Source organism: Adiantum capillus-veneris, chromosome 24 (genome assembly GCF_014529385.1).
Source record: "Adiantum capillus-veneris isolate H3 chromosome 24, ASM1452938v2, whole genome shotgun sequence".
NCBI classification, from domain to species: Eukaryota; Viridiplantae; Streptophyta; class Polypodiopsida; order Polypodiales; family Pteridaceae; genus Adiantum; species Adiantum capillus-veneris.
The window spans coordinates 27,705,991-27,721,348 of record NC_140954.1 but is presented as its reverse complement, the minus strand read 5'-3'; positions in this window follow the sequence as shown (position 1 = coordinate 27,721,348).

The following is a 15,358-nucleotide window of genomic DNA, read 5'->3' as shown; positions in this document are numbered from 1 at the left end:
GGTGATCTTGAAGAGCCATTTGTTGCCTTGATTGACCATGGTTCAGAAATAAACATAATGTCAAAGAGTCTCTACAACAAGTGCAAATGGCCGATGGACACAGATCATGGATGGATGGTAAAAGTGGCAGACAATTCATCCGGTGAATTGTATGCAGCATGTCCAGGTGTGAAGGTAACAATAGGTGATGTAAAGATTGACCAAAACTTCTTTGTACAGGATACATCTTCAGATCATCTCATCCTTGGACAGCCCTACATTGTGGGAGTTCGAATGGAAACAAAGGTAATGGACGATGGTTCAGCATATGCTAGGATACGTAGCAAAGATGGTAAACGTGCTGTCCAATTTCTCATAGTTTGTGTAAACCATGAAAGAAATCGTGACAACCTCAGAGAACATCCTCTACCAAAGGTGAGCAAAGAGTTTCATGATCATAGAGAAATGATGGGTTTTGGCCAAGTACCATTGTAAAGCGGGATTGCAGTGGTACAGAAAGAAAAAGGGTCTCGCCTGATCCAAAAATAGGTGAAGCATTTTCAACGAGCTCCTTGGTAACAAAGAATGGATCAGTATGTTTTACAAAACTTGAAGATTTGAAGAGATGTGAGAAGCAATATGTGCATAATGTACAAATAGGCATGAAAAAGAGTGGGTTGCTAGAGCCTACTGAAAATGTTTTGGGTTTGTGTGAACAAGTTTCTTTTGTAGATACTATGGGTGAGCTTGATGCTATAATGAGGTCTATTTTGCATCTTGAAAATGAAGTTGTGGAAGTTTGCTCTATGGAAATGTATCAAGTAATAGAAGCCTTTAAAGAAAGCCAAACAGTAGGCCCAGAAGTCCATGTTGAAACTAAATACAAGAGTGTAGCAAAGAAGGTGAAACCAGTAGCTTCACCCTTACCACCCAACAACAGGGAAAAGATTGAACAGGCTTCTTTACAACCAAGTTTGCGGAATCCTAAAAAGATCGGACATACCTTCACAAAGGAGTCTTTTCAAGAGTTGCAGATTCGTTGCGAGGAGTTTCTAACACAGGAGGAGACAAAGTGCTTCAAAGAAATGCTTTCAAAGCATGGTAAGGCTTTTGCATTTGAGCCACATGAGATAGGATGTGTTGATCCTTATATTGTAGCTCCTATGGTAATTTTCACAATACCTCATGTGCCTTGGAATCTGCGGCCTATTCCGGTTCCAAAGGCTCATTTTCCAAAGTTAGTAGAGCTACTGAATGAGAAAATCAAAATGGGAATCTTGGAGCCTTCTTGTGCTCCATACTCAAACAGGTGGTTCACAGTTCCAAAGAAGAATGGTTCTCTACGCTTCATCCAAGATATGCAATCAGTGAACAAGGTGACAATTAGAAATGTAGGTACAGGTCCAATTGTGGGTGAATTTGCAGAGGCATTTGCAGGGAGGGCAATCTACTCAATGGGAGATCTCTACTCACGGTATGATCAATTTCAGCTTGCAATCGAAAGCAGAGACTTGACAACCATGAGGACACCTTTGGGTTTGGTAAGGATGTGTACCTTGCCACAGGGAGCAACCAACTCGGTTGCACATATGATGAATGGGATGAATAAGGTCTTACGTGACTTTATTCCTAAAATCACAATGCCTTTCATTGATGATTTGCCTATCAAAGGATGTGAAGAAAGTGACAGAGATGAAGCTTTGGATCTCAAGGGATGTCGCAGGTTTGTGGTAAATCACATAAATGATTGTGATAAAATTTTGTCTAGGTTGGAAGAAGTGAATCTTACATTGTCAGGGAAAAAGTCTATGTTTGGTGTCAAAGAAGTGCTCATTGTGGGGCACATGTGCGGGCCATATGGTAGGAAACCTTGTCCATCAAAGGTAGATTCCATCCAAAGAATGAAAGAAACATGCACTAGCATCACTGAGGTTAGAAGGTTTCTGGGAGCATGTGTCTTCTATGTTATTTGGATTCCACATTATGCACATGTAGCTGATCCTCTTTATCAGCTGCTTAGAAAGAATCAAAAGTTTAAATGGACAGAAGCACATGTAAAATCCATGAAAAAGCTAAAGGAGTTACTCCAGCCAGCAACGACTTTGAGAAAGGTAGACTATGAGTGTCAAAGGCCAGTGATTGTGACAGTAGATACCAGTCCTACAGGGATTGGATGGGCAATAGGGCAAGATGACAAAGAAGGACACAGGTATGTGGTAAGATTTGGAGCAAAGGTACTAAGTGCTCGCCAAAGAAACTATCCACAAATAAAGAGAGAGCTATGGGGTATGGTTACAGCCTTGAAAAATGGGAAAGATTACCTAATTGGTGCATGTGTGGTTGTAGAAACAGATTGTCTACCACTTCTTGGGATGATTACAAGCTGCTCAACACCAGACATTGCTATGTTGCGGTGGATTGCCTACATTAAGTCCTTAAATCCCGAGCTTAAGCACATTGCAGGTAAAGACAATACAGTGGCAGATATGCTATCAAGGGCAAGGTATGAAGATGAGTCACAAATGATTGATGAGGGAGATGATGTAGGCACAAAATTCTATTCTATCTCTCATGTCAAAGGTAACAATGTCTGCATGACTAATTCACTTGAATTGTTCTTGAAAGATCTTTATGAAGGTGATTGGCTTTCTATTGGAAGGTACTTGAGTACTCTAACAAAACACGATGATTGGTCTGAACAAGAATTCAAGAGGATACGCAGGAAAGCATATGGGTACTTTTTAAGGGATGGTTACTTGTGGAAGCATCCTAAGCAAAAGGGTGCTACACCACAACGGGTCATATGTAAAAAAGAGACTCAAGTAAAGCTCATGCAAGAGTTTCATGAGAGTCTATGGGCTGGACACAGGGGTGTGTGGGCAACCTTCTCCAAGTTGAAAGAAAAATACTGGTGGAAGGGTATGTATAAAGATGTATCTCAATTTGTAGAGTCATGTGTAACTTGTCAAATGTATTCAAATGTTCGACATCGTGATGGATTGCACCCTACATACCCACTAGCCATGCACTATAAATGGGTTGTGGATCTAGTCACGATGCCTTTAGGACTCTGGCAGATGAGGTACTTGGTTCTTGCACGAGAGGACCTAACTAATCAGGTTGAAGGAAGAGCATTAAGAGCTAAAACCACAGAAGCTGTGTGCAAATTCCTTCTTGATGAGGTGATTTGCCGTTATGGTTGTGTGGGAAAGATCACTGCAGACAGAGGTGAACTGGATGCTGAAGAAGCAAGGGAGTTCTTTTCTAGATTAGGAATCAAGCTTTCTCTTACTACAGCTTACAACCCTGAAGGCAATGGAAAGAGTGAAAGAGGGCACCCTCCTATCATCAAAGCTTTGGCCAAGGCTTGCGAAGGAAGAGTTGGTGAGTGGCCAAAACTGTTACCATACGCTTTATGGGCTGATCGTACAACACATAGCTCAGTAACTGGCTACATGCCTGCGGAGCTAATGCATGGTCAAAAGCTAGTGATGCCGATTGAGGATACAATTCCCACATGGAATGTACTACCTTGGCAAGAGGGGCTTAGTAGGGAAGATCTCCTTGTATTGCGTATAAGGCAACTAGAGAGAAGACCTAGAGACATTGAGGCTGCAAAAGAACGACTCAAAAATGCAAGATTGAAAAACAAGGACTACTTTGACAAGCGACATCGGCTCAGGAGCAAAGCAATTGACAAAGGTGACTGGGTTTTAGTGTATGATAGTAGCCTTGATAACCAACACACAGTCATGCGTAAGTTTTCAAAAAGATGGTTTGGACCATATGTTGTAAAACATGTGCATGAAAATGCTACTTACAGCTTGTCTGAACTAGATGGCACAGAAGTAAAGATTCCCATTGCAGGAAAAAGGATCAAAATGTTTAAGAGAAGAGGAGACAATGATCCATAAAATGTTGATGAGGAAGAAGAGCAAAACACAGGTGAAGATCAAAGTGAAAATGAAGCTCTGGAATCATCCACTGAAGATGAAAGCAAGGAAGATGTACAAGAGGGCTGATCTTACAAAGAAATAATTTGGCACATACCGGAGGATGTGCAGGTTTAGAGGGGGTGGATGTCGTGCTGTGACATGTACATAGTGGGAACACATGCTACAAGAGTTATCTTGTAACTTTTTAGATACATAATTATATTTCCTATAATGTACATATTCATATGTAAGTATAAAAATAAGCTTTCTATCTCATCTTATTATTTATCTCAAGGGTAATGTATTCTTACTTTACCATCAAAAAATACTATGGGAAAAGTGTCAATAGCTCCACCTCTTTAACTTGGGGCAAAAAGCATTGATTCTTTCTTTCTACCATCTCATTATTATCTCATACCCTATCTAGATCCTATATCTAGAGTAATTTCCAATCTATATATATTCTATGTATTTTTCATATTTTTCTTATATTTCTTTTTAAATAGCTACTAGGAGGGAATCAAATCCTAGTGGGACACTAGGTGGCATGATTTCAAAGATACACTTATTTTAATGCATTATTGCAAGCATGATTACAAAACTTTGTCAAGGAGCAATGTCATGCTTTCATATGGCATGAGGTGTCCTTTGGAATCAAATGAAAGTTTAGGCTAAGGGGACCACATGAAGACTTTTGCTGCCAGAAATGGATCCTATTTTGATGAATTTTTTACACAAGGTTCCAATCCGAATTGGAAAATGATTTTAAAATGAAAATCGTAGCTAATGAGCTGAAGTTTCTGCCCATATTTTTACTTTTTTATTTGGAGCTACGGCTGAGGAGATATGATCAAAATACTGGACCCCAGTCTGCCCACATCATGCAGGGACAGCTCATTTCCAACTTTTCCAATTCCTGTTCACACTGGCTCCTCTCTTCTTGTGTAAACCCTTGTGGGTTCCCTGAGTAGTAATGCCTAGTTGTACTTAGCCCCATTAACATAAGCCCAAGCCTACACTTTCTCCTAGAGGAAAACTAGCCATTCTTGTACGCCATCCTTGGAGGATCAACTCTAATCAAAATAGGTGTTGTACTTGGCATATCAATCAACGTTGAATTCTCCCCTCTTCTTCTCTCTCCCATCAATAATGGTGCCGAAGGGTTTCAAGTAAGATGTGTTCTACATTGATGTTTTCTTGATTTCTTGTTGTTTTCATTTTCATCTCTAATCCAACATATATATATGTATCTAATCTCATCTCCTTAACCAAACCTATCTCTCTCATTCTTAGTAATTCATCCTCTCTAGGTTCTCTTTGCTACAGGCACATCTCTCCCCGCAATATCCTTATTGCTTACGGGCAAGAATAGGGCTTAGGAGGGAAACTTCTCATCTCTTCACTTCTCTCATATCTACATTTCTCACATACTATCCTAGATGAATAACCCACATGATGATAATTTCTATCGCTTTCACTCTGTACGATCTATTAGAATTAACGTATGGATTAGCCATAAAATACACTTTCAACAACGTATAGTGTTTGTCTTTGGCTCAGAAAGGCTCAATGAAATACTTCTATCACCGGATCCCATCATACTACCTCTCATAGACTATAACTTTTCTTTTGACGTAAGCGTAGTTATCTTGCTATGAACCAAGAGGATTTGTACACACAATTAATCCCAATCACTAGACAAAATATATATATTATGGTAAGCACAAAACTACAATTCCAAAGAACAATTTGTAGCCTATTTGGGCAGCCAAGATTGAATGCCATTAACTCATCTGTTAACCCTTTCATATTACCCATGATACGATATGACCATAGCTTTGATGTTTTCATCTTTGTGTTATTTTGACATTTTCTTTTGTGTTCTTTCTTTGTGCGTGTGAGTGCAAGAGAGAATGGGTGGGCTTCTTTGATTGTACTTCTTTCCAAACCCTAGTCTTCATGGCATCTATGGTTTAACTCCTTCATATAGTTTTTGTTGAGTTCTCTCACAAACTCTCACAGCCATAAGCCCGGTGCTTTCCTGGCAAGACCGCAAATTTCTCGACAACGTCCTTCCATTTCCAAGTAGGCCTCCATTGACAAAGGAGGTTGGTCTTCTTCTCCTTCTTCTTCTTGCAAAGAAATCTCTTCTCTGATGGGCACATTGTCAGCTAATTGCAAAGTAGGTTGTTGGTCTTGAAGGCCAGCCTACTTTTCTATATCAGCATGGGCCTTGGCAAATTCGAGAAGCCTGGTTTCTAAGGTTCCTTGCTCTTGCACGCTCTCAACTAAGTAGATGACGTCTTTTTTTTGTTGTAATCCTTCTTGTGCAACCAGAGAGCCATCATTAAAGAGATCTACAAGCTTGCAATCTTCAAAACAGTATGTATGAATGTAGTGCTTGACGAAAACTCTTTTTTTGGCTTCAAAATATTGCAAATCTGACATGCCTTCATTTTCGACTTGAAGCAAAGAACAATCAATTGGTATGGGATGTTGTTCTGATCTCCTTCTCAGGTCTTCAAATGACCTTGTCCCATGAAGGCAAAGTGCATCTTGAATGAGTTTATCTTGTTTGAGTTTCTTGTTTCAATCATACATATCAATTACATCACCATCTTTTGCACTCTTTGATAATAAAATCTTCTCATCTTTAATTTCTTCTTGAATGATCTTTACCTATGATTCCTCAAGACCACAAAGAAATCTGAATACCGTTGTTGGGGGTTTCTTGTTCTCCTCCTCAAGCCTTTTAATAATTTCTAGCCAACAATCATAAACTTGATCCGAATATGTAACCATGTGTGCCTGTTTAGCAATCCAACTTGCTCCTGCACTCATTCTTGCTAATCGAAGAAAAGTCTAGAAAGAAATATAACACCAATGGGAAGATTGAACTCAAGTGTAGAAAATAAGAAAGATGAAGAAAGAAACTTACATCCCATCCAACACGAGATGTATGTCCCTCTGCAACTCTAGTTGATGCCCTTGATGGTCGTCTTGAATAGATCCATTGACTTCGCAAATGACGCAATATTTGACTGTAAGGTTGCTTGACATACAATGCTTTAGCCTCAAAATTTGCAATGGTAGATATAGCAGTTGCAACCATTGGAGGAGCATTTACAACAATACGAGCCTTTCAGAATTTATACACGTTAATCAATTTTGAAATATCTCATTGTTTTTTTGTTCATTGTTTGTGAAGAAAAACTTTTGCGGCATAAATTGAATGTTGGCCATCAAGAATCCAATAGTGATAATATTGTAGTTAGCCCTCTTGTACCTCTTCTACTGCCAAAGGTGTACCCTCTTTGCCTTTGGATTTTGAACATGCATTAAATATGCACACACTGCAAGCTTAGTTGTACTCCGAGAAAATCCAAATAGCATGCTTTCAGCATGTTTTTCATTAATAGTACGTACATTAAAGTGATCAGGAGCCAACCAACAATTTTGAATAGGGATATCAAACTCCTTATATTGGAAAGGGAAAAATCTTATATACTTATTCATTTCTCATGCATCTTTTTCTTGTCCTTTCATGGCCTCTGCCTCTAGAGCTTCTGGATCCACGATTCTCATCTTGGACGCTAAACCTTGTGTTGAGGATGCTAGAGATGCATTGTCTACATCCGAATAGAACTAGTCCCCTTAGGTGCTACTTTTTGCACTTTGACTTTCTTGTTTATAGGTGGTTGTGAAGCTTTCACCTTCTTTCTTGTAGTGTGGCTATGATGGAGCTTTGAAGTTGATCTACTATGACACCTTGAGTTGACTCTTCAATCTTCCATCCTCAAGAAAACATTGTCTCATCTTTATTTTGAGACATGCGTGAAAATGCATATGCTCCTAGAGATAATTGGAATTCTTCATTCACTGGGACTACAATATCAATGCATTCCACGAGTGGATGACCATCAACTGTAGAGATAGAGGCTTCCAATACTTGGCCAACACATTCAAATAGACTGTCATTCTCTTTCTTTGCAATAAATAGATGCACCTTATGAAATTGTGCACCCTCCACACCATGTATATCCAGATACCAATTCCTTTGATCATTGCAAGTATAGTCAATTAAGACAACCACCCTTGTAACATTTCTTTTTGGTGCCATCTTCTTGGGAAAAAAACAATTTAGTTGTTACTAAATAATATAGTCCACCACTTGTCCAACCTACTTCCAAGGTGGTTTGTAGGTCCACAACTTGTCCAAGCTAGCTCTACTAAAACAAGCTAACTCTATTGTTTCAAGGTCAATGTGTGAATGGAGTGTAGCTACTATGTCTATTAGCATAAATGGTTTTGGGCAAAGGTCCACCACTTGTCCAACCTACTATCCATTGTGTTATGGAGGCTTTAGACCAAGGTGGCTTTGAAGGTCCACCACCTGTCCAAATTAGCTCTATTAAAACAAGCTATCTCTATTCTTTCAAGGTCAACATGTGAATTGAGTGTAGCTACTACGTTTAATACCATCAATGGTTTGGGGCATAGGTCCACCCATTTTCCAACCTACTATCCATTGTGTTATGGAGGTTTTAGCCCAAGGTGGTTTGAAGGTCCACCACCTGTCCAAGATAGTTCTATGGAAACAAGCTATCTATGTTGTTTCAAGGTCAATGTGTGAATGCAGTGTATCTACTATGTCTATTAGCATGGATGGTTTGGGGAAGAGGTCCACTGCTTTTCCAACCTAATATCCATTGTGTTATGGAGGTTTTTGCCCTAGGTGGTTTGAAGGTCCACCACCTGTCCAAGCTAGATCTATTGAAAAAGGCTATCTCTATTGTTTCAAGGTCAATGTGTAAAAGGAGTGTAGCTACTATGTTTACTACCATGGATGGCTTGGTACATAGGTCCACCACCCCTTGTCCAACCTACTAATCATTGTGTTATGGAGATTTTAACCCAAGGTGGTTTAAAGGTCCACCATTTGTCCAAGCTAGCTCTATTGAATAGTCCTATCTCTATTTTTATTTGAAGATCAATTCTACTAATCATTGTGTTATGGAGGTTTTGACCCAAGTTGGTTTAAAGGTCCACCATTTGTCCAAGCTAGCTCTATTGAATAGTCCTATCTCTATTGTTTGAAGATCAATTTGTGAATGGAGTGTAGCTACTAGATTTACTACCATGGATGGTTTGGGGCAGAGGTACACCACTTGTCCAGCCTACTATCCATTGTGTGTGGAGGGTTTAGCTGAGGTTGGTTTAAAGGTACACCACCTGTCCAAGCTAGATAAATTGCACAAAGCTATCTCTATTGTTTCAAATTCAATGTGTGAATGGAGTGTAGCTACTTTGTTTACTACCATGATTGGTTTGGGGCAAAGCTCCACCACTTGTCCAACCTACTATCCATTGTGTTATGGAGGTTTTAGCACAAGATTGTTTGAAGGTCTACCACCTGTTCAAGCTAGCTCCATTGAAAGAAGCTATCTCTATTGTTTCAAGGTCAATGTGTACATGGTGTGTAGATACTTTGTTTACTATCATGGATGGTTTGGGGAAGAGGTCTACCACTTATCCAACCTACTATCCATTGTGTTATGGAGGTTTTAACCCAAGGTTGTTTTAAGGTCCACCACCTGTCCAAGCTAGCTCTATTGAAAGAAGATATCTCTATTATTTGAAGGTCAGTGTGTGAATGGAGTGTAACTACTATGTTTATTACCATGGATAGTATGGGGCAGAGGTCCACCACTTGTCCAAACTACTATCCATTGTGTAATTATGAAGGTTTTAGCCCAGGGTGGTTTGAAGGTGGACTACCTGTTCAAGCTATCTCTGATGTTTCAAGGTCAATGTGTGAATGGAGTGTAGCTACTATCTCTATTACCATGGATGGGTTGGGGCATAGGTACACAAAATTTCCAACCTACTATCCCGTGTGTTATGGTGGGTTTAGCCCAAGGTGGTTTGAAGGTCCACCACCTGTCCAAGCTATCTCTATTCACAATAGTTGTATCTCTATTTTTTCAAGGTCAATGTGTGAATGCAGTGTAGCTATTATGTTTACTACCTTGGATGGTTTGGGGAAAACGTCCACCACTTGTCCAACATACTATCCATTGTGTTATAAATTTTTTAGCCCAAAGTGGTTTGAAGGTCCATCACATGTCTAAGCTAGCTCTATTGAAAGAAGCTATCTCTATTATTTAAAGGTCAATGTGTGAATGGAGTGTAGCTACTATGTTTACTACCATGGATAGTTTGGGGTAGAGGTCCACCGCTTGTCCAACCTACTATCCATTGTGTTATGGAGGTTTTAGCCCTATGTGGTTTAAAGGTCAATCTGTGAATGGAGTGTGGCTACTATGTTTACTACCATGGATGGTTTGGGGTACATGCCCACCACTTATCCAACCTACTAACCATTGTCTAATGAAGGTTTTAGTCCTATCTCTAGTCTGATCACTTGGATGGTTTGTGGTAGAGGTCCAACACTTTTGCAACCTACTATCCATTGTGTTATTGAGGTTTTAGCCCAAGGTGGTTTGAAGGTCCACCACCTGTCCAAGCTAGATCTATTGAAAGAAGCTATCTCTATTGTTTGAAGGTCAATGTGTGAATGGAGTAGAGATACTATGTTCACTAGCATTGATGGTTTGGGACAAAGGTCCACCACTTGTTCACCTATCAACCATTGTGTGATGGAGGTTTTGGACCAAGGTTGTTTAAAGATCCACCACCTATCCAAGCTAGCTCTATTGAAAGAATCTATCACTATTGTTTGAAGGTTAAAGTGTGAAAGCTACTATGTTTACTACCATGGAGGGTTTGGGACAGAGGTCCATCACTTGTCCAACCTACTAACCACTGTGTTATGGAGGTTTTAGCCCAAGGTGGTTTGAAGGTCCACCACTTGTCCAAGCTATCTCTAGTGAATATTCCTTTCTCTACTCTAATAGCGTGGATGGTTTGGGATAGAGGTCTAACACTTGTCCAACCTACTATCCATTGTGTTATTGAGGTTTTAGCCCAAGGTGGTTTGAAGGTCCACCACTTGTCCAAGCTAGCTCTATTGAAAGAAGATATCTCTATTGTTTGAAGTTCAATGTGTGAATGGAGTGTAACTACTATGTTTACTACCATGGATGGGTAGAGGACCATCACTTGTCCAACCTACTAGCCAATGTGTTATGCAGGTTTTAGCCCTATGTGGTTTGATGGTCAACCACACGTCCAAGATCCCTCTATTGAATAGTCCTATCTCTAGTCTGATAGTGTGGATGGTTTTGGCTAGAGATCCAGCACTTTTCCAACCTACTATCCATTGTGTTATGGAGGTTTTAGTCCAAGGCGGTGTTGGGAAACAAGCAAACTGGAATACCTCTATAGCGATGTCACCCAAGAGAATTGAAAGAGAAATACAAGACACCAAAAGATTTGAAAAAATCCCTTTGAAACACCACAAGTCTAGCAAGAATAGTCATCTTGGGAATTTACTGGCCGTCGCCCACCCAAGAGACTATGTCACATAGGAGCAAAACCCTGCCAAAACATGGATTTACAGCACATGCCGACCAATGTATATGAAGACAAGGGACTACCCTTTCACCATTGACCACCCCAAATACACAAATTCAACATCAATTCCACAATTCCTAGATACATGCCCTCCCAATCTGCCTGCACACAATTTGCCACTAGGATGCCATAGGCATAACCCTGCAGAGAACTAGTCGTAACCTGAAGAGCACCACTCCAATTGGGGCATTTTAAAGCTTGAGAGAAAGCTTGAAAAAATGACTGGTGAGAAAGTTGAAGATGACTAAATTTGAATCTACACACCGCTACATGCAAAACTGATGTGAACAGGGAGCTGTCCCAACAGGACTACACATAGAGTAGGCAAGGTGGGGGCAAAAACTACAACAGAAACCATCAAGGAGGCACAACAAGATCAACCTGAAATTTTCTGGAGTTTGGCTGTACTTTTTTAATTTTGTACATGAGTTTAAGTTATATACAAGTCTCACTTCAAAAAACTCACTCACGGGCAGTTACAGTAGCCCGACGACTGTCACTAGACTAGCGACTTGTATTGCATGTACATGTGCTTGCTAAAGCAAGCTAAAAACCCTACAAAAAGAGCTAAAAACCCTACAAAAAGAAAACCCACACACACTTTTGACATCGGGAGTCATGTTTGTATGTAAAAATTTACAAAAACGGGGTGTCAAAATGCGCCCAACAACGGTTTAAAGGTCCACCACCTATCCAAGCTAGATATATTAAAAGAAGCTATCTCTATTGTTTGAAGTCAATGTGTGAATGGAATGGAGCTACTATGTTTACTACCATGGATGGTTTGGGGTAGAGCTCCACCACTTGTCCAACCTACTATCCATTGTGTTATGGAGGAAGGTTCATCACTTGTCCAACCTTCTAACCATTGCGTTATGGAGGAAGGTCCATCACTTGTCCAAGCTATCTCTATTGAATAGTACTATCTCTAGTATGATGAAGTCGATGGTTTGGGGTAGAGGCCCAACACTTTTCCAACCTAATATCCATTGTGTTATTGAGGTTTTAGCCCAAGGTGGTTTGAAGGTCCACCACCTATCCAAGCTAGATCCATTGAAAGAAGCTATCTCTATTGTTGGAAGGTCAATGTGTGAATGGAGTAGAGCTACTATGTTTACTACCATTGATGGTTTGGGATAGAGGTCCACCACTTGTCCAACCTAATAACCATTGCGTTATGGGGGTTTTAGCCCAAGGTTGTTTGAAGATCCACCACCTATCCAAGCTAGCTCTATTGAAAGAATCTATCACTATTGTTTGAAGTTAAAGTGTGAATGAAGTCTAGCTACTTTGTTTACTACCATGGAGGGTTTGGGACAGAGGTCCATCACTTGTCCAACCTACTAACCATTATGTTATGGAGGTTTTAGCCCAAGGTGGTTTGAAGGTCCACCATCTGTCCAAGCTAGCTCTATTGAATAGTCCTATCCCTACTCTTATAGCATGGATGGTTTGAGGTAGAGATCTAACACTTGCCCAAACTACTATCCATTGTGTTATTGAGGTTTTAGCCCAAGGTGGTTTGAAGGTCCACCACCTGTCCAAGCTAGATCTATTGAAAGAATCTATCTCTATTGTTTGAAGGTCACTGTGTGAATGGCATGTAGCTACTATGTTTAGTACCATGGATGGTTTGGGTAGAGGACCATCACCTGTCCAAGCTACTAGACATTGTATTATGCAGGTTTTAGCCCTATGTGGTCTGAAGGTCAACCACTTGTCCAAGATCGCTCTATTTAATAGTCCTATCTCTACTCTGATAGCGTGGATGGTTTCGGCTAGAGGTCCAACAATTGTCCAATCTACTATCCATTGTGTTATGGAGGTTTTAGCCCAAGGCAGTTTGAAGGTCCACCACCTATTGGGGCTAGATATATTGAAAGAAGCTATCTCTATTGTTTGAAGGTCAATGTGTGAATGGAGTGTAGCTACTATGTTTACTACCATGGATGGTTTGGGGTAGAGATCCACCACTTTTTCAACCTACTATCCATTGTGTTATGGAGGTTTAAGTCTAAGGTGGTTTGAAGGTCCACCGCCTATCCAAGCTAACTCCATTGAAAAATTTATCTCTATTGTTTGAAGGTCAATTTGTGAATGGAGTGTAGCTACTATGGTTACTACCATGGATGGTTTGGGGCAGAGGTCCACCACTTGTCCAACTTACTTTCCATTGTGTTCTGGAGGTTTTAGCCGAGGTTGGTTTGAAGGTCCACTACCTATCCGAGCTAGATCTATTGAATAAAGCTATCTTTATTTTTCAGAGTCATTGTGTGAATAGAGTGTAACTACTTTGTTTACTACCACGGGTGGTTTGGGGCAAAGGTCCACCACTTGTCCAACCTACTATCCATTGTGTTATGGAGGTTTTAGCCCAAGATTGTTTGAAGGTCCACTACCTGTCCAAGCTAGCTTCTTTGAAAAAAGCTATCTCTATTGTTTCAAGGTCAATGGGTGAATGGAGTGTAGCTACTTTTTTTACTACCATGGATGGTTTGGGGCAAAGGTCCACCACTTGTCCAACCTACTATCTATTGTGTTATGGAGGTTATAGCCCAAGGTTGTTTGAAGGTCCACCACCTATCCAAGCTAGCTCTATTGAATAGTCCTATCTCTAGTCTCATCATATGGATGGTTTGGAGTAGAGGTCGACCACTTGTACAACCTACTAATCATTGTGTTATGGAGGTTTTAGCCTATGGTGGTTTGAAGGTCCATCACCTGTCCAAGCTAGCTCTATTTAATAGTCCTATCTCTATTGTTTGAAGGTTAAAGTGTGAATGGAGTGTAGCTACTATGCTTAGTACCATGGACGGTTTGGGATAGAGGTCCACCGGTTGTCCAACCTGAAATCCATTGTGTTATCAAGGTTTTAGTCTTAGCACTAGAATGGTAACCTAACAAGACATAAAAGTGTCCTTTCAGGGTTTTGGGAAAAAATTCAAAAACCATAGTAGATCCACTCATTTTTAAAAATCCTTTCATGAGCTTATAGTTCATAACTACTACATATGGAAAAAATGAGAAACTTGTAATTTTTCTCATCGCTTGGTCACTACAAGCCTCCAAAGTTGATGGACCAATGCATTTTGCCCAAAACAACAATTTCTTACGGTTGATTGCAATAAATAAGAGTGGGGATTTTTGTAGGACATGAGATAAAATGCCCCGTTAACTTCAATGGGTTGGTGACCAAAACATATGGTTGCTTTTACCTCACTAATTTTTTTTTGGGCAAAAAAATAGGTACAAAAAAGTTGCATTTTTGCCATTCTGCGGACCTATCATCAAAGTTTCTATAGTGACGCTCAATACAGATACTATATACATGTTTTCTTAGTTCCCTTTGGGCCTTTGGATTCAAAAGGAGCCATGGAGCATGTCAAAAGGATAATGGATCTCTTACAATTGGAACCTTGGGGGCAATGATAAAGTGCTAAATACAACAAACGTGAAAAAATTGGGTTTAGCATTATGACCTCTAGAAACCCATAGAAACTACTCAATATCTAGCCAAGTTTGTAGTCTATGATTAGATATGGTTACTACCTACAAAATACACACAATTGGCCTAAGAAAGTAGCAATATTGAGAAAGTTATACTTGCTACTCTAAAATGTATCGTATTCTTCAACAATCAAAAAACTCAACCATCATCATATACTATGCTATATAGCATATTAGGTCCCCCAAAACTCAAGGAAGATTAGATTTATGTTATACATTACACTTACACAATAAAATTGAATTTGGATATCAAGAAAGCCACCAAAAAAATCATAAAAGTGCTAATTTTGGCCAAAAAATAGGATTATGCAATTCTTGTAAATTGGTCATAACTTTCAATTTTAACACTAAGCTCTCCCTACAAGCATCAAAACATGTTGAGAACTATGAAGGCCTAATTT